Source organism: Tachysurus vachellii, chromosome 16, assembly GCF_030014155.1.
Source record: "Tachysurus vachellii isolate PV-2020 chromosome 16, HZAU_Pvac_v1, whole genome shotgun sequence".
NCBI lineage: Eukaryota > Metazoa > Chordata > Actinopteri > Siluriformes > Bagridae > Tachysurus > Tachysurus vachellii.
In genome coordinates, this window is record NC_083475.1 from 11805336 (window position 1) to 11825442 (window position 20107).

Consider the following 20107-nt stretch of genomic DNA (forward strand, 5'->3'; position numbering starts at 1 on the left):
CTCTGTGTATTTGAGCTTGTAGGAAAGGTAGGAAAGGACTTTGTAAATATAGTTCATTTATTTATCTTATGGGTCATTGATTCCTTTAGAATTGGATTTACAAGTTTTTGAAAATCTATGTACAAAAAGGAAGCCTAAACTATTTTTCAGGCCTGTATTGCAGAGTATTGTCCAGTATGCATTTGACTGATTTTTCCAGTTTTACAGAATGATCATCACTTTTACACACTATTTTTAAAAGTCTGGCATTAATGCTTTCCTATCAGGAAACACGTGGCTTTAAACCATCAGCAAAACATTCATCTTTGCCAGTAGTTTTACACATTTTCTAATGTACTGTATACCATAAGACCAATCTGTCGCAATGTCTCACATTTTATTTAGTTGTTTTCCCAGACAGCTTTATTTATAGGATTAAAGGATGTGGTCATTAAAGTAACATTTGTGTAAAACCTACACAAGAGGCTTGAGTTATTTATTCAGCCATGCGGCAGCGCTCCGCAGCCGTGGTCATAGAAGCCACACATTTCAGCCAAACCTTTGTTTCCATAGGAGCCACGGTGTTTGTCTAAAGAAACACCTTAAATTATTCCAACTGCTGATCCTAAATTAACAGCCCCATATGAAGAGTCCAGCTGATTACTTGCTGCAGTGATATGGGAATAGTTGTTTGCACTTCTTCAGCTTTCACTGCTGTTGTGTGTGGTAATTGTGTCTCAGGAGGCAGAACTCCGGTGATTGTAATAATAAACACTTCAAATCCAGCTGTGAGCTCTGAAGTTGGAAATGATTTGATAAACATGACTGGCATTGGACTTCACAGTGTGAGAGATATTATGTGACAGGATGATGTGGTGGGGGGCTGATATCAACAACACACATCTGCCTCACAGACAGTTGTAGTCCAATATTGCAGAATTTTCTTTATCTACTTCAATTCTGCCTCATAATAACTCAGCATAAACGGAGGTCTAACATCCAACACATTAATGATGGCACTTCTAAAAGCTGTCTGAACAACTCAGTAGGTTGAAGTTTTGAAGCTGCTGCTTCAATTACTAGTAAAACAAAAGCTATCAGTGGATCTCTCTTGTGTTGAATTAGGGGAGGCCTGAGCTCATTCAACACACTGCCCCTCAATGTCCCATCTTTTTTTCTTTAACTCCACCTGCTGAGAGCAGCAACTGAAACAGAAATGCAGAGCAAGAACAACTCTGAGCCATTGAAAGTGCTGCCAGAGTGAAATTTACTTGGCTCACTCAGATCATCCCCAAGAGATGCTTCCCTCTGCAACAAACAAAACCCTGCTGGATAGTGGAAAAATAAAATTAACCTCTTGGACCGAAAACATGCTAAATACCTAAGCATAAGAAACAAAACAATGATTTAATATGACCATCTACACTCTAGGAAATGTAAAAGTCTATCTATCTGAATAGAAATGTACCTAATCTCTGCCTGACCTGGACTGAGAAATGTAACGGAGGTATATGTGTGTCTGTTCACCTCAAATGACCCAGAAGACGGAGTGTTACAAAGAGAAGGAGTGTGTCTGCCTGGAGGAGAACTCAAGTGACTCCTTGCCTCAGCATGCTGTGTCTCGCACAAATCTCTTATCTCATGTGACCCTTGTAACGTGGCTGTTGCCAAGGCAATGCGGCACAGACATGGTTATCAATCATGCTCTCTATACACCTCTCTTACCATTTCCTCTCTTCCTCCCTCTCCTTCTGCTTTGCCCTGCCTCAGCACTGAACTCAATGCCCGCTTGCTGTCACATTCATTACTTATAAGCCTCTGGGATTGATCACAATATTGATTCTGGCTATTCCTTACCCACCCATCTTCTCCAGAGATGCTAGACTGGCAAGCTCATTGCTTTCTGACATCCCTGTTTCCCTGTAAAATGGGAAATTGTTTGTCTGGTGTAGGAAGTGGTTATTGATCTAATGATGCGATCTGCATCTTGCTTTCGGTACATGTCTCTGATGCCAGGGTGACGTCTACTACAGTATGTATCAAAGTTAATCTTCTCAAGACCCATTAGCATCAATGATGGATTAATCATCTAAAGAGTATGCACTTTTCAAGTGCCATCGCTAAATGCTGTTGTAAATTCAGAAAATTTATTGCCTCTAGTCAATGTGCATTATTAAATAAACTAGACCTTGTATGTCAGTTAACTCTAATTATGACAGTTTTATCAAAGTGTGATGTAAGTGCAATGGATTATCACTCATTTTTACTTTTTTCTCTAGTTTGGTAATAAGTATCTACCTCATTATTAAATATGTATTGTTAAAGGTCTATTAGATTTCTCTTACTAATAAAAGGTTTTATTTTAGTCATGCTAATTGTAATATGTGCTAAAACCCTTAAAGTCATCCTGTGGCTACATGTATGCAGTATAAAAGAACACGCAAGTAATGAGTAATTGTCAACATCTGTGCATTGTTAAAAGCACCCTAATTCTATATCTGTCTTTTCCAAGTAAGAAACACTAGCCCTTTGGTGCTGAAGACTTGGCAGATGTGCTGGCATAAAGTGGAACAAGGATCAGTGACCTATCCAGGAAGTGGTAGTACTTGTGTCAATCCCTGATGTGTGACAAGCTGGTATCCTCCTGGTGTGGTAAAAAGGTCCATGCTCCCATTTCCCCTGATCAAAGACCCTTTTGATAGAGTTGGCATTAACCTTGTCAATCCCGGCAGTATGACAGGGGCTCTCAGGTCTGGGAGTTTGCACTGTAAGTGACGTCTTTGTTTATTCCCCACATAAAGCTCTAAATTAAACTGCAAATGGCAAGGGTCATGTGATAAGTCAAGGAAATTGACTATGAGGCAAAACCAACAAATGGAGCTGAAGTTGAAGAAAAAATATTCCCCCTCAATCTCATTAAATCTTATAGAAAGTGGTAAGGGTCCCTGTTGCTCTGGAAACGGTTACATTAAAGACATAGGGAGTATCCTCTCAGCTTGATGATGCCCTGACCACATGTATTATATAATATGATAACATGACAAGCATTTTGTTAAATATATAGTCAAATAATTGATTTTCTAGCAATCATAATGGCTGTGGCTAGATACTGTAAATATGAATTAATATGCAATAGTAAACTATATGAACATTAATGAAGCCATCTCTCTCTCTCTCTCTCTCTCTCTCTCTCTCTCTCTCTCTCTCTCTCTATTTGCTCTGAATCCCCTCTCTCTTTTCTGTGCATGTGCACATACACACGTGCAAACAGAAGGCCCTCACACTCGCACATAAAGACACACAGTTTACAATGTCGTACGGAAAAAAGGCATGTTTCAATTAGCAGCTGAGTGTGTATGGAGGGGCATAAACAGTGGGGCTCTGGTTACAGGCAGGCCAGCCTAGCTCACTGAAAAGGCCTATAGATCTATCAGGCAGCCCATGGAGACAGGCAGTCTGCCACACTACCAGCGGCATGTGTTAAGAGTGTGTGTCAGTGCATATGGGTGGGTGCATGAGGGTGTGTGTAAACACTGCTGTGTGTTTGTGTGTACGTGCACACTTATATGTGTCTATGAGTGAAATGTGCAGAGGATCCCCCTGTGCTCTCTGCGTCAGCACCACAAGTTTGTTGGAAAAATCAGCCCAAGAAGAAAATTTCTCTTTAGAAACAGATGTCCACTGTGGCCCAGAGACTCCCCTGAATTCCCCCTTATGTTGCTGCTAAACATGTGTGTAATGTGCCACAAGACATGTGTGTAGTGTACAAAATGGTCTGTATATATACATTTACGTATGTATGGCTATATAATAATTTTGAATTATGCGTGCGTGTATGTGTTGTGTGGGTGTGTGAGAGCGAGAGTTTAGGGTTGAGAAAACCCAGAAGCGGGGGAAAAGACAGTTAACCATCATGTGCTCAAGAAGCCAGCAGATACACATGGCAATATGGAATTAATTAGGCTAATTATCCTAATGAGTGAATCTATATGGCAGGCAAGAACTGGGGCATGAAAGAGGGCAGAGAAATATAAAAAGGAAGAAGAGATATATAACATATAGGTATATTAATCCTAGTCATGTTCTATGTAAAAATCTTCTATTATCAATGTCTTGTCTTTAAATTCTTGTTAAATAGAAATTGAGCCATCGAGGCACAAGCCCTCTGAAGGCGTGTTATAGTATTTGACACCAAGACATTAACAGGGCCTCCATGGATTGGACATGTTTGTCCAGCACATCCCACAGATACTCGATCAAATTGAGATAACTGAGAGAACTTGGAATTTTGGATGTCAACATGTTGAACACTTCGTCTTGCTTTTCAAACCATTCTGAACATTGTTTACTGTCGGTGTCAGGGCATATTATCTTGCTGAAAGAGCCCACTGACATTAGGGAACACCTTTGCCATGAAGAGGTGTATGAAACAATTGTCAGAGCTCTGCATTGTCATAAAGCGTAAAATGGGATTTGAGGCTCAGGTACAGAAAACAAAAGACCTGAATAAGTGTTAGCTTTACTAAAGTTAGGTACTTAAGTTGACTTTCACTTTCATGACAATCCATTTTCCTTTAGCAACAAGGGTCCTTTACCACAAAGATTAGGAAATACAATTTGTCATATTAGGGTTAAGCGATTAAAAGGAGAAGATGCAACCATAACAACTCAAATTGATTTTTTCCTTTTGAATATGTAAATATTATGACAAGTGAATTCACTATGGCAAACATGTACTTGTATGTGCATGTGACAGAACAATACATTTCACCATTTCCTCCTCTCTGTTTTAACTACAGTATGACCCAAGTTCTGCCATCAGCAGGCAACACAAAAGTTACTGCTTGAGTGTGGTTGAAGAAGGGGGTTGGGTTAGAAAAGGGTGCACTGATCTAACATCAAAATGACAGGTGACACCCTGCACCTGTCTCTGTTGGACTAATGGGGGCACATGGAGTGTGTCATGTGCTCTTTAGACCCCCCCATAGACTTCTCTTTCACTCAGGGGGGTACAGAATGATGGAGAGGATGATGGAGTAACCCTCTGTGACTTTCCTCTCCCTCCCTCCTATCTGCCACGCTAATTGCCCCGCTCCATGGTCTCCATCAGAGAGTGGGGGAGGAGTATACCGCTGCTGCCTGCCATCTGTTCTTCCTCCCGACCTGCAGCTCCAGTCCTCCTTAGGGAACTCTTGCTGCTTTTCCTCCCCCAGATAAAGGAAACTCTGGCCTATGTATATAGACTGGGCATGACACACACTCACCCTGTCTAGCACTGACACATGCACATACTCGCACATTCACACATTCACAATAGGGTTCGTAACAAGTGTCTGCCTCCATTGTGTACACTGCCATTGTTCTGCACTCAGAAGTGACAGTCATTAGTGTAGTCTGTAAATGACAGCACAATACAGAAGCTGTGCTTCTGTGAAACAAGATGAGTGGCCGAGAATAACTCTGACTTATGCATAATGTCATTTGTCTTTATGTCAAACAGGAAAATTGGTCTTAATGTAATGACAATGGTGTTAACTTGTAGGCTGGATGTTTAAGTAATGTTAGTTGTTTTTTATGGAAATCTAATTTCCTCCTCCACTGAGCACAAGTGTTTATCATATCTATTAAGACTTCCTCTGTCGTTTCCACTACAGGGCAGAAAGTAACAGCTCCAATCATAATTCCACATGGACACAGTTTGGCACTGATCAATTCCCTGCACCAGTGGAGTTAAAAAGCTGTGCACAGAGCAGGAGAACTACTTAAGAGGGTGACTTTTTTGACATCCCACCCAATATCATTTACTTCTTTTTTGTAAACAGAGCAAAGAGCAAAGAGTTAGTCAGTGAATGAAATATTAATTGTACTAAACAGACCCAAAAATCTCAGTTCCAAAACCCCAGTGAACAAAAATGAACAGCCTTTTTATGCATCATTTTAGTGAAGAATTGTTTACTTCTTCTTTGGGTTGGAAACATTTCTAGCATTCTTCTTTATACCTCTTCTTATAGGGTCAATACAGCTCTACCGCTACCTCTGTGGAACCATTTGAATCCAGTTTTCACTTGCAAATTAGCCTTGTATATAATCAATATGAATCACTTAAAATGCAAAACTAAACTGTGCTGCATAAATATACTAAACTTGAAAAATCTAACCAGTTAAGTTTTGCAGGGAATAACTTGCTAGCTAATTAAGCAAGATATATAATGCTACAGGTTTTCAACCCTGGTCCTACACAATTTATTATTTTGTTCCTGCTCTAATTCACCAGTTGGTAATCATCTGAGTAGTTGGATTAGGTATGTTGGGAGCAAGGAAAACACTACTATGAGCACAATAGTGGATCCTCAAGGACCAAACTGCAAACAATACACAATATATAATTGTTACCCTTATCATTTCTGAGTAAAGAAATAAAAGCTTTTTCTCAGATACACACACATGAACTGCCTTGCCATGGCATTTGCACAGAGTATTGTTAAAATGATAAATTTATTTTATGAAAACAATTTCCTTGGAATCATGTCCACAGACAAACATTCAGTTTCAATCAGCGGGAGATAATGACTGGTATGTGGCCTTGGGTTACTGTGTATAAAATGATGTAAGTACCTACTTAGCACACTAATATGTATATCTATAGTTTGCAGCAGCTCAGATTGATAGCTCAATATTGAGAAAAGAGGCTATAAATTGCTTTGGCTGCGTTGAATGTGTACAGCTTGTTCCAGTCTTTTTGTGAGCCATTTTTTAATTGGTCAGCATCCTTGTGTTAATACAATACAGCTGTTTGGATGCTGAAGGCACACACTCGCACCAAACACAGAACCTCTCTCCACACTAGTTTCTAGACCAGCTCTACAACAATCCTAGTGATATTAAATGCCCTCACTGCCTGTTGGGAATTGTAGAATAATTACACAACGGTCCCCTGAGGTGATCCTGCCTGCCTCTTTTGGGAGACAGGTGTGCTCATTATGACCCAAAGCTCAACGATACAGTCACGCATATACTGCAGTATCAGACATAGTACTACACAAGAAAGGAAAGGTCCAGAGATGTCTTGACATACATATAATCTGTGCTGCATTTTATTAAAAGTAGTATATCATTGTTTCTATGCATATGCATAGAAAATTATCCTTTTAAGACCAGTGATTTGAGTGGCAGAACAACATCATAATTGTTAGGCCAATCATCTGGCCCAAGTATAAACTATGCAATTATTTTATAAATGAGACAATATTATAGTAGGCAGTCCACCTACAGGCAGTTTTTGGGAGGTTGTTGGGAAGCCAGAGGACACCCAAACAATGAGAACAGTATAGAGTATACAGTATAGTGGACAAACTGTAAAGAACATAATTTCATTTTTACCCAAATGGCAAGATAATTCAGATTATTAGAGTTATGGTGGTTTTACAGAGGATGTATCTTATTTTATCTTTTTTAACTTGTTTTTTTTTATTTAAGATATCTTAACAATAATCTTTAGAACTGGAAAATAAAACACTACAAGCTTTATCAACTGTTTTGTAGACTGTGTGTGGTATATACTGTATATAGCATCTGTCTCACACTCAAATCAAAAAGAAAAAAGACTCAGCACTTTAACTGCGTTTGACTGGCGCCACAGTATAATTCCCCACTCCGACATGGCAAGCGCTGTTTGAACCTACTGCCCCCTCAGCGTACTGGCAAAGCACAAGCAAGAGTTGGACCCGCCCATCTCCCCCTCTCCCCTGCTGCGTCTCCCTCTCTGAGGCCATCTGATGGGCTCCAAGCGCAGGTGGACCTGCTGTGCCATGGAATGCCACTGTGAACAGTAGCTCAGAGGCCTCTGATACCATGCCAAAGGGGCAGGCTACTATTATGGCCATGGGTCTTTGTAACTGCAGGAGGATGGGGTGAACCAAGTGCCCCTGGCATGCTGCTGATCTGAGACCAGTTTCACAAGTTTGTACATTATAAACCAGCAGTACCAGAGTCTGGTTCTAGCTTCTAGATCAATGTCAAAACCCCACAGAGCAGACTCCTTTTATCTGGTGCTTTGCCGCATAAAGCTGCTGTCTGTCAGTGAGCGCATGAATAACTATATATCAGTGCCCTCATTCAACTCTTTTCTTTTCAGTTGTGCTTTTGATGTATTCAGTTTATTTTATTTTCTTGTTTCCATTTTGTCTTTTGTTTGAATTCATTTGGCATCTCTACACAGCACTTTGATAATCTATTATGTGATATAAATGTCTTTCTTTTATAAAAAGACTTTATTTGAAAGGCTTACTCACTGAACCTCATTGAACTCAGTTCAACATCTCTGCTTGATCACATTTAAACAGGGGCTCTTTTACAGAAACCCACTCACAGATTTGGTACAGTTTCCTCTTGTCTTGCATTCACAATATAATACAAAACACCAATATGGCTGTTATATCATATATAACCATCATTTTCAAATAAAACATTTTTCAGTCTTTAGAAATGGCTGTGGATATATACTAAATTGTTTAGCATATTCCTGCAGGTTTGTCCCTGCCTGTCTCTCTATGCATCCCCTAGTTGGAGGTCAACTAGTGCCCTTCAGCAGATGGTCCTACACCAGCTGTGGCCCGCTGGAAGAAAGTGTGTATTTGTTGTGTTGTTCGCGTAGCTAACATAACAACAGACACAGCCAAAGGGTCAGAAGGGGGTCATCAAGGTCAGAGATCTAGGTGGCTACAAACCCATGTGCTTTGCTTAGCTTAGCAGTTCCAGTCAATGGTTGTGATCTTTCCTGAGCTCTTATTGGTCATGAGGTATGCACATGTGACCTGGCATTTATAAGCCTACTCCTTTGGGTTTAACAGACAAGCCACTGGATAAACTGTCTTTGATAAATGAAAGATACAAACACACACACACACACACAAGCAGTAAAGCTCCAATCTCTGTCAATGCTTTTATCTTTTATGTGACAGAGCAGCAGAGAGAAACATGGAGTTATAAAAGGAAGACTTTTTAATTCAGGGAGAGAGAATGGCAAGGAAAACACGTTCAATTTTTTTATGTGTAAACAACCAAGACAACCTCACAGGGACACCCCAGGATAGAGCATGAGATCATAGATTTTTCCATTTTATTTTGCCAGCTAAGCTCTTGTTATCTTTTAAAGGATCTTAGTGTCTGGTTTGTTTGGTTCAGAGAGCTTAGTTCAACTGTAAGCATCTGCAGAAGGTAAATATGTCTGACTGTGCTTCCACTCACCTGAGGCCAATATGTGCTGCTTTTCTAATTACAGAGGAAGAAGACAATAGTTTCTTTTGAGGCCTCACTATGAATCACTACGTAAAATAACATCTCCTTTCAGCTCCCTGTTTCCCTGTCTATCTTCCTGCTCTGTATTTTTCTCATCGTATCTCTATCAGTCTCATTTCTGCTCTGGAATCAACTCACATGCCTCATTCCTTCCTGTTGACATCATGCCTGCATGCTCAGTGGTGGGTTTGTTTAATGTAAAGCTCTCCCACTGGCGTCAGGCTTGTACAAGTGCCAAGTTTGAACAACAGGTCGCTGATATGAGCAAAAATACTGAAAACATGGATTAGCTCTTTGTCTTGTAGCATCACTGGCCATGTGTAGGACTGTTTGGATGTTCATGGCTACAGTTCATGGTTACAGGATGTTCATGGCTACAGTGATACACCACTGTGTTTCTAAATATGTTTAAACATTGCTGATGCAGATTTGACAGGATTGCCTGGTGTCATTAGGATGATTTGTGCATTATTTTCAGATATATACACGTCTGATGTTACGGCATCGTCTTTTTCCTCAGTGAAGATTAGAACAGTGAAAATGTGGACTTATGTTTCTAAGCTCTGGTCAAAATTGTACTTTTACAAGAACACCGATTTTGAGTATACATTTGAGTTGAATGGAGAGTTATGTGGAAAAACACAGATTTTTAATTCAACACTGCCATCATCTGGTGCAAACATGTGAGTGTTCAGAGCTGTTTAAAACTGTGAGATGCTGTTAGGATTGCAGGTAAAAAGTAAGAAATACAAATATTTATGCATGTTACATATATATATATATATGTATGTATATATGGTGCCATTGGATGTTGGTATAAAACGCACTAACTAATGGTTTTTTTTGGAAAGCAAAGATGTGGACATTCAATCCTGAGCTCAGGTGCATGTGTAGCAATTACCTTTAGTAAATTCTTCATTAATTTTATTGTGAATGAAAGAGCAGATAAGTGCAGGAATTACTAATTATTAAACACACTCACTCACTTTCTACTGCTTATCCGAACTACCTTGGGTCACTCCACACACAGAAGGCGGAGGCGGGAATCGAACCCCCAACCCTGGAAGTGTGAGGTGAACATGCTAACCACCAAGCCACCGTGTCCCCGTTAATTATTAAATTTAAAAAAAAATTCAGTATTTTCTTTACTATAGGATCTCATAATTAACAAACTTAACTTTACAGAAACACTGTGCTTTTTTATTTAAGAAAACATTTTAGAAAGAACTTGCATCCGTTTGCAGAAACGAACATTTATCTTTTGTGATTCTTCAGTAATTTTATCATGCATGAAGAGATATGCACTGATATTTCCCACTAGCTGCTTAGGCAGGTATCTAATCAATTGCTGATGTTATCACGCATATATGCCCAAACCTGTAGATAACCCATAATATGGGAAGTGATGGTTGTTGACTTCCCATCTAAGCAGCATGAGCTTTATCTATGATTATTAGTTCATCATTAGGGTTCAGACACACAAAGTTTTCAATAAATCTTTTTCATTATATTTCTTCTGTGAATTCATAGCAAAAAAATGCACACTTGAACCATCATCAGCAATAATATGTTCAGTGCTGCCCTTCAACTCTTAAGTCTATAGTTCACTCGTTTTTACTTTGTTTAATAGTGTTTTCACATACAGTATAAAGCCGTAACATGTTGTAACTCACACTGATTAATTCCACATTTAGACAAATAGTTTTATATTACCTAGCTGTTGTTGACAGGTTATAAAATGTTTCACAGACCTGTGATGGCTTGTGTGAAAGAGAGAAATGCTTATTTGTTCCTGATTAGATAATACTTTTTACCCTCATCAAATGCATACCTCCTGAATGCATAAAAATGAAAACCTTTTTTTATTTACTTTATATGAACGCATATCAACAAGTTTTCAACTTGTACCATCGTGTCTTTGGAACGTTGCCTTGGACAATAAAAACTACAGACATGACATCAGGTACAAGATTATGAGTAAAGTCAAGTGTGACATCAACAACCTCAGTTATTGCTACTACACTTCCTCCAGTTGTTTACATACAGAAAGTATTATGTATATATAGGTACGCTATATCCCATACATTCATGCTAGCTTGCAGAGAAATATTTTAGTTTTTGACACTGAATGATGTGTTCATCAGATGTGCTAGAAGTGAAAGGACAAAAGAAGGTTTTTATTATTTTTATTTTTTTTTATTATTAGTTTTTATGTTTATTAGACTGTTTTATTTTTCATTGACATTTACAGTACTAAGCAGATACCTGCATCCAGTGTGGGTTACAGTAGTGCTTTGTAGCCTCTTCCTAAATCATTTCCTCCTGTTAGTTATAATACTGAGGACTGAGCCAAATGATGCCTGTTGATGCAAGGGTGTGATCATTTAGATGTGCAGTGTGTTAATGCTCTACCACTAGTTACAGTATAACACATCCTTGCTTTTTATTAAGATTAACCATATAACATTTACCTCTAGTGTAAAGCAAAGACAAATACTTTTGACTACAGCAGTGAAGAAATGCCTAAGTTAAGCTACACAGAGAACACAGTCATTCTGAAAGCACTAATAACTGTATATGCAGCAATAGCGCAATGTATTAAATGTATTCATAAATAGAGCAATAAGTATATGGGATATATTAAAATAGAAATAATTAAATAACAAATAAACAAATTTAAGAGTTTTGACTAACTTATTATTTGTCAGTTTATAAATTGCACTTAATCCAGAACAAGCTACTAGTGTGCACACTGACCTACATGTACAACAGTAGAAAGTGTCACCTTTAGGCAGGGGTAAAAACATAATTATTGTATAGTGAAAAAGAAATTATAGTAGTTATCTTTTTTATATCACATGCTGACAGTTAATTATGCATGCAATTTATTGTGACCACAAGATACTAAACTCCTGCCACTAAAATGCAATGTGTGCACAGGATTTAAGCTTCTTTTATCACACTTTTAATTCACTATCTGATTATTTTATCTTTAATAATAAAATAATGCACTCCATCCAGGGTGTATCCTGCGTTGATGCCTGATGACGCCTGAGATAGGCACAGGCTCCCCGTGACCCGAGAATAGTTCGGATAAGCGGTAGAAGATGAATGAATGAATGAATAAAATAATGCCAATGGTTTAAGACTTTGGAATTATGAGGTAAAATATAATACAAAGGTTCACTTTCTGCACACAGGGACCCCTTTATAGACCCCTTTTCTTGTTCTGCTCCTTGGCAATCGAAGATAGCTAAGATCTTCAGAGAGAAAGTGGAAGAAATCACAAACTGATGAAAATCTTGATTCTTACTGTACACTCCTGGACAAGTTCTCCTCAGATGCGACTTCTGCCAAGACTTCCTTCTACAAGGAAAAGCTTGAAGCTTCGTTACAAGACCCTCGGAAGCTCCACAACATCATCTCTTCTCTACTCAACCCATGGTTCCACCTTATCCATCCTCCCTGACTGCAGAAGACTTTGCTTCTTTCTACCATGAGAAGATTGAGGAAATCTGCAGGACCACAGTATGGAACCGCAGAGTGATTCACAGACCCACTCCTTCATTGTCGCATTTCGCAACTGTAGCAGCAGAAGAGATTTTACAACTCACCAGTCTTGCAATCCTACCACCTGCCCATTGGAACCACTCCCTTCCACTATGCTCCAGACCATCTCGCAAGACCGTCTGCCCTTCATTACCACTATCATCAACAGATCCATAGCATCTGGTCAGATACCAACTACTTTTAAGAGAGCAAGGGTTATTCCCATCTTAAATAAACCTGCTCTGGATCCATCAGACATTGTAAGTGCACTATATGCTTGACTTTTTGTATCTTTTTGGGAATGCATTTCCGGGTCATGGTGCTTCATTGGGGTTCAAGTGTATAAGTCTCACTCCATTTCCTGTTTTGTCAGTGTGTATGGGAAGAGGGGGAAAGTAAGTGGGAAAGCAAGTGGGAAAGCTTACTTTCTGTTGACCGTAAAACTTTATTGGCGTATTTTAATGTGGCTTTCATATAGACTCTAACAATCAGTCAACAATTGTGTCTTTAGTGTTTTGCATCATTGTATGCTTTTTTTGTTTATGAGTTTGTGGTTTTCGTCAGTCTGTACAACATGTACAGTATGTCGTCCATTCAATAAATGTGAATAAGGAACAAGTGGAACGCGTCAGCAATGCTTCTTCCTGCTACTTCGCCTCTCAGCGGTTATAGGTTGACGCTACAACTAAGTCAACAGAAAACGCTTGGGAGTGTGGACGCAATTGGAAATGGCTTCCTCTGCTCACCTGTGTTTGTATAAGGAGACTCATCACCACAAATACTTATAGCATGATAACGGCAATTAAGGTATGTCCGCGATTTCAATTATTGTGAGCTGTTTGCTGCTGCTGTGGAAGACGCTGCTGTGCGCTGTTACATTGGATTGGAATTGGATTGTGATGCCTTTGCTTATGAGCTCATGACTGTGGTCTTACTACACAAAAAAACGAAGACAGCGCTGTTTGGAATTGAGTTCACACCTTTTTTGTGTTGATGAACTCTAAGATATGGAGCAAAACGCGGATATCGGCAAGCAAGACGCTGATGGCGGTAAGCCAGGCGGTGAGCCAGCTGATCGCGGCAACGAGAGCATAAGCTCACGGCTAAAGCCTTCGCGGCAAAAATTTCATCGCTACAAAAGGATTGGAAAACCACAAAACTCTCTTGTCCCCCCTCAGGAGTCTTGGGATTTGCAGATCAGCTTGGAAATGGTTCGCTTTCTTCCTGGAAGGATGCCCATATCAGGTAACATGAAGGGGAGTGACATCTGCTCCACGCAGACTCTCCACTGGTGTCCCACAGGGCTCAGTACTTGGTCATCTTCTTTTCTTCCTTTATAATCACTCTCTTGTTGAAGTTATTTCCTCACATGGGTTCTCTTACCACTGCTATGTTGTTGATACACAACTTATCTTCTCTTTCCCACCCTCAGATATCACAGCTTCTGATCAGATATCAGCATGTCTGGCAGAAATAACATCATGGATGACTGCTCATCAGTTAAAGCTCAGTCCTATCAAAACTGAACTGCTGTTCATCCCAGGTGATTTATCCTCAGGTCATGACCTTGCTATATCCCTGCATAACAATCTGATCTCCCCTTAAGCCACAGCTCGCAATCCTTTTCCTCTCATGTTGCTAATGTGACTCGCTCATGTCGGTTTCTCTACAACATTAGAAGGATTCTGTCCACACAGGCTGCTCAGGTACTTGTTCAGTCTCTTGTCATTTCAAGACTGGATTACTGCAACACACTGCTGGCAGGTCTACCTATGAACGCAATCCGTCCTCTGCAAATGATCCAAAATGCATCTGCACGGCTTGTTTTCAACCTGCCTAAGTTCTCGCGTACCACCCCGCTGCAGCGATCCCTCCACTGGCTTCCGGCAGCTGCACGCATCAGATTCAAAACACTCTTAGCTCCCTCTTACCTCAAAGCCCACATCACTCCTCGCACTGCACCCCACACCCTCCGATCTATCAGCACGACTGGTTCCATCATCTCTCAGGGTAAGAGGCAAGTATACTACTGTACATGACTTTTTTCTGTTCTGGCACCAAGGTGGTGGAATGAACTTCCCCTAAGGGTCCGGACAGCTGAGTCACTGGCTATTTTCAAACGGCGGTTGAAGACCTACTTATTCAGGAAACACTTCAACTAGCACTTCTTTCCCTATCTTCTGCATTTATTTAAAAAAAAAAATGTAAACTTTTTATTGTAACTTTGAACAATGTTTTAAACTCATGGTATCTTAAGTATGCAACCTAGTGAACCAGCATTAATGTATCCAATGAGAGAGATTTAAGCACTTATGTACGTTGCTCTGGATAAGGGCGTCTGCCAAATGCTGTAAATGTTTATAGTAGTGTGTGTGTATATGTATATGTATATATAAATAATGACTATATATATCACATAGATGTCTAACTCCTTTTAAAACCTAATGATAACTGAAATCACCTAAACAACTCTGATCTAAACTATACATATTTACTATAAAATGTTTTGCCTTCTCATTTGGTTTTTCTTTAAAAAAATGGTACACACTTTGCAAATTCTCCCAAGGTATGCAAACTTTTGAGCAAAACACTGTGTGTGTGTATATTATATATATATAAAACATAAAAAGGCAAAACCAGATAAACCATTTATAAAAATGTACATCTATTTGTGACTTCCTGGTTAATGTTTTGATGTACTTTTTCATTTTGGTAAGCCGACCACATCTCAATTTTTTCTTTGTTAGGAGATAACTCTTAAAAAAGCACTGACATTTTAATAGCTTTCTTCCACAACTCTTTCTGTATTTCTTTGGCTTTTAACCTATACAACAACTCTGTGTGATCTTTAGAATTACCAGAACTGCCAGTAGTTAAGTCTGGGTGACTTTAGTCTCAGTGAACCCAGTTATCAATTAAATATGGTAAAAAAAAAAAACTATCAAATTCTGTATAATATGTAGAGAAAGGGTTGTAGGGGTGTGTGTCTGTGTATTTTTACATCTTCATCATTGTCACGTTTCGATTACGTTGACTTTATACTTTATGCAAACCATGTTTTGAAAGAATCAAATAGGTTCATTCATGTAACATGCTGCCAGGGACATGAGCCTATCACCATCACTTATTTAAACCAATAAATACCCACAGATGAGGAAATAGCCTACATGAGTATTTCAGAGCTAACAGGAGTTTTCTGCTTTTGCCCCATCTACCACTTAAATATGAGTACTGTCTCTCCACACCAGATATGCCAATAGAAACATCCGTCTAGACTTGGATCACATGATAGCAACCAAACACTACATAGACATACGCACTCACACAAATACCGCAGGGATACGTCATCATGACTGAATGATCATTCATGTAGCATTCATGTAGTTTGTGCAATGGAAATTACTTACGTGGGTAATGATGCATACAAGTCCATCAAACAATAGTGATTACAGGTTTGATAATGTTGAAACAAGTGACTGAGTGAGGAGCTTGTGGTGTCATGTGACATCACTATTAAACTGGTTTGACCGCTTATGTAAAATAAAAGCTGGTATTAAATAGTTGACACGTTACTTCTTATGTAAAATGAAAGGCTGTTAAAAAAAAGACATGGCACATGAGTAAATACATCATGTGAATACATGGCACATGAGTAAAGTGCTACCTAAAATAGAACAAAACATTCCTTGCCTTAGTTTGGAACTTAACATAGCACGAGATCACTGCATCCCTTCTATGTTGTGTTCCTATAAATATAATTATAAATGTTAAATAATAATTTATCTGATTGGAAAAACACATAACTAACAGAGTAGCCAGGGTCACAGCTTTTAAAGCTACTTGGACATCCATTACTTAAGCCCAATTACATTGTTCACTATATAAATGACTGACAAAGTAACAGTGAGTGTATTGTTGCCCAACTTACCAAGCCTGAGTAAATGAAATCTGCATTTGCTTACCATGTTGTTGTTGGTCTCCTGAATCACTGCCATTTTTATGACTTGGACCTTGCTTTGTGTTTTGGATTGTTTCTGATTTTTTTTAAACTCACCTACAGAGGCAACTCTTTCCACCACCTGAGAGATTACTTCACCAACACATGGAGGCAGCAGGTCAGCAGGACTGGCATAATCCCTTCATAGCATGAGGCCATCTAGTTGGGGAGCACTAACAGCACCTGGCCATGTTGGATGCCAAACAAAAGCAGTTCACCATCATGCTCCCACCAGCTTTTGCTACACAACAGACCCCTGCCACTTCAGCTCCTCACATCTTCTGGCGCAAGAGGAAGATTCAGCTCAGTGCCAGTGCTCCCTCTACTTCTCACCAGGAGAGCATCTCAGAGTACAATTAAGCCACCCTGTCTGGTCTCAGGAAAGAGAGTCTATATTGTATTGTGATCATGTTATAGAGCATTTCTAGCACGTTTCTGGTCATTCTCCAGCAGGAAATCAAATACTTGAGCAGCGCCTCTCTTTTAACCAACGTCAACAAAAAAAAACATTGACTATCTCTTAGAATTCCATACCTTTGAGGCAGACAGTTGGTGAAATGAGCTGGAACTTAAGATGTGCTTAATGTGCTAAAACACATTAATGGCATTCCAACTAGCCACCAAAACACACCCACCACTTGAGTGAGCCACCACCCATGCTTGTTTCTCTCTACATTGAGTGTCTCTAAATTCTTGATGTATTATCCATTGGCTGTAAGTGTCCAAATAAAGCTCTCAGGTAGTATTTCTATGCTTTCACCCCTGATTATGTCAAGCCCTCCTAGAACAGCTTAATCTCTCTACTCAAGCAGCTATATCCCCTGCTAGATTGTAGGAGACAGAACAGTCTGAACTGAACCCCTAAAACACCAAGTCAGCAATCATCCCTATGAGTGTGCTATAGAGGTCAGCTCCTCACAACCTCATCTATTAATGCTCTATGACTGATCATAAAGCTATGGAGAAGTACATTGAGGAGCCAAATCAACAAGGTGAAATCTATCCCTCAACCACTCCTGCCTCTGCTGGATTCTTTTCATACAAAAGAAAAGGGCGAGTCTGACCATGTATTGATTATAAGATATATATACCTGGCTATACCAAAAGTCACAGTTAAATATAATCAACCTCCCCTGGAGCAGCTATATAAGGTTCAAATATTCAGGAAACCTGACCTCAACAGCACAGACAACAAAAGCAGAAGCAGACAGGAATTTAGGAATAGCGACATTTAATCATGTCAACATGGAACGGAATATCAAAGGAATGTTTCCAACAACTTGTGGAATTTATCAAATGAAAAATTGAGGATGTTCTGAAAACCAAAATCCCAAGAACCCTTCCTGCAGGAAAACTGGTCCCTTTACCCGTAGCAACCATGATCTAACTTGGTGGCCGATTACCATCCTCCCAGAATTTCAGTCTCACACTGTCATTATGGTGATCATAGTCTAGTCCTATCTGTCTGATTCCACTACCTTTATGATGTCCAAGCTTGTGTTCACTATCTATTCATTACTGTCGATCTCTCAATCCATGAAAAATAAGGTTTATGCTAGAAATTAGTAAATTATTACTGTGTAAATAAATATTCAAAGTTCTATTTTTTATTTTTGTTGTTTTGCATTTATTTAGTTATTTATTCATTTGGTTTTATTTGATTGATTGATTGATTGATTGATTGATTGATTGACTGGTTTATGGTAGTCATTGAGATCTTCCTCTAAAGTATTGTGTTTCTTAATAGACCGGCATTTCCTGGAAATGTTGTCTTTATGAATAATCATCTCATCTGATAGGCAATGGATTACCCAAAAACAAAATGTGTAAACATTTGTTGTAAATCAAAAGGAAAAGTATTATTTATTATAAGTGTTACAGTAACACACCCCATCCAGTCCTTTCCCGGGAATGTACATTTACTTCTTCAGTATGGTAAGAGCAGGTTTTTCAGGGAGACTTCTGAAATAAGTAGCCAAAAAAAAAATTTATCTGCCATCTCACTGCCTGTTTTCTGTTTCAGTCTCGTAACTCACTGGTAAAGTACAGGGTATATGCACCGCTATAGAGGAGATAAAGCACGTTTCAGCAAAAAAAAATAATTTACAAAACATAGTCTACATGATTTCCATCTCTTTGTAAACACACATCTTGGGAGAGAAGTTGTCTCTCCCAACTTCGGCTAGTTTGGTCATGCCGTGTTTGATATGCTAGCCAAGTTCTTAAGCTGTTTATATCATCAACAGCTTCCTGATACAGCCATTAGAATGATTTTAGTGATGTAAAAAGCATTCTTTAAGGCTATATGAACTAACTATGAAAAATTTTGGAAGATATTTTGCTAGAAAGTGTCACATACACCAGTGTATGGAAACTTTTAGGACAAAATTGATGGATGAATTGTGTGTAATATTTGTGTGAAATTCCCATATTGCTGAATTGAAAAAGAAACCCTGGCATTGTCTTAAATCCAGGAAACACCTTGAGATCATGACCTCACCATCAGTTAGATAAGGCGTAATTGACAGAGATAAATATGATTTAATTACTTTCGACCAGGTATCACCAGGTTCATGATTACACATATATTATGGTCCAAGTAGTGCACTGTTTGGGTATTATAGATTTTAAGCTTTTTGTCAGACATGACCTATGAGGAAAATTAATCAGTTTTGTAAAATGGTTTTGCTTATAAGCTAAATTTGACCATGCTATTGTACAATTAAAAATCACACGGTACAAAATACCTCTCCATAATCAAGAACCAAAAGGAGCTACAAAACTGCTTTCTTTAAATGCTTTTGTTTCAGTATTGATTATTTCAACAGATTATTTGTTTGAAACTTCAAGATATTATATTTAGAAATAGTTTAAACCAAATGAAAATCTATTTATGTTTCAGAAATGTACAAATTTATTCTTTTACAACTTATTTTCAATTCCAAATATTGCATATTGCTAAATATCTAATTCACTTTCCTTCAGTTTCCTCCAAAGTCTTCATGAACAGGATATTTGTATTTCACATTCTGTTCAAGGTCTCTGCTGTCACAACATTTTGAAAGTCAATAAAATTTTTTCCTTATTGGTTATGTAATAACTGAACTTTGAACTACAAAACCAAGGACACATTCAACTCCTCAAAGTTCAGTCACTTTTACGTCATTAATTAGTTATGTAATAATAGAAATAACTGAAATACCACACCTTACACTCCTTCCCTCCCACCCTTACATGTTCTACTTATGAATACAGTAATTGTTTTTAATTGTTTTACAGTAATTG

General features: G+C 38.7%; 1 long non-coding RNA gene across 1 annotated transcript in view; it reads right to left on the bottom strand.

Moving 5' to 3' along the window:
• Positions 1-16298, bottom strand: part of LOC132859309 (uncharacterized) — a 29523-nt gene extending 13225 nt beyond the window's left edge. Inside the window, exon 1 of the long non-coding RNA XR_009649728.1 lies at positions 16233-16298. This is a non-coding gene — a long non-coding RNA (uncharacterized LOC132859309). The remainder of the gene's footprint in view (positions 1-16232) is intronic.
• Positions 16299-20107: the final 3809 nt, after the last annotated feature.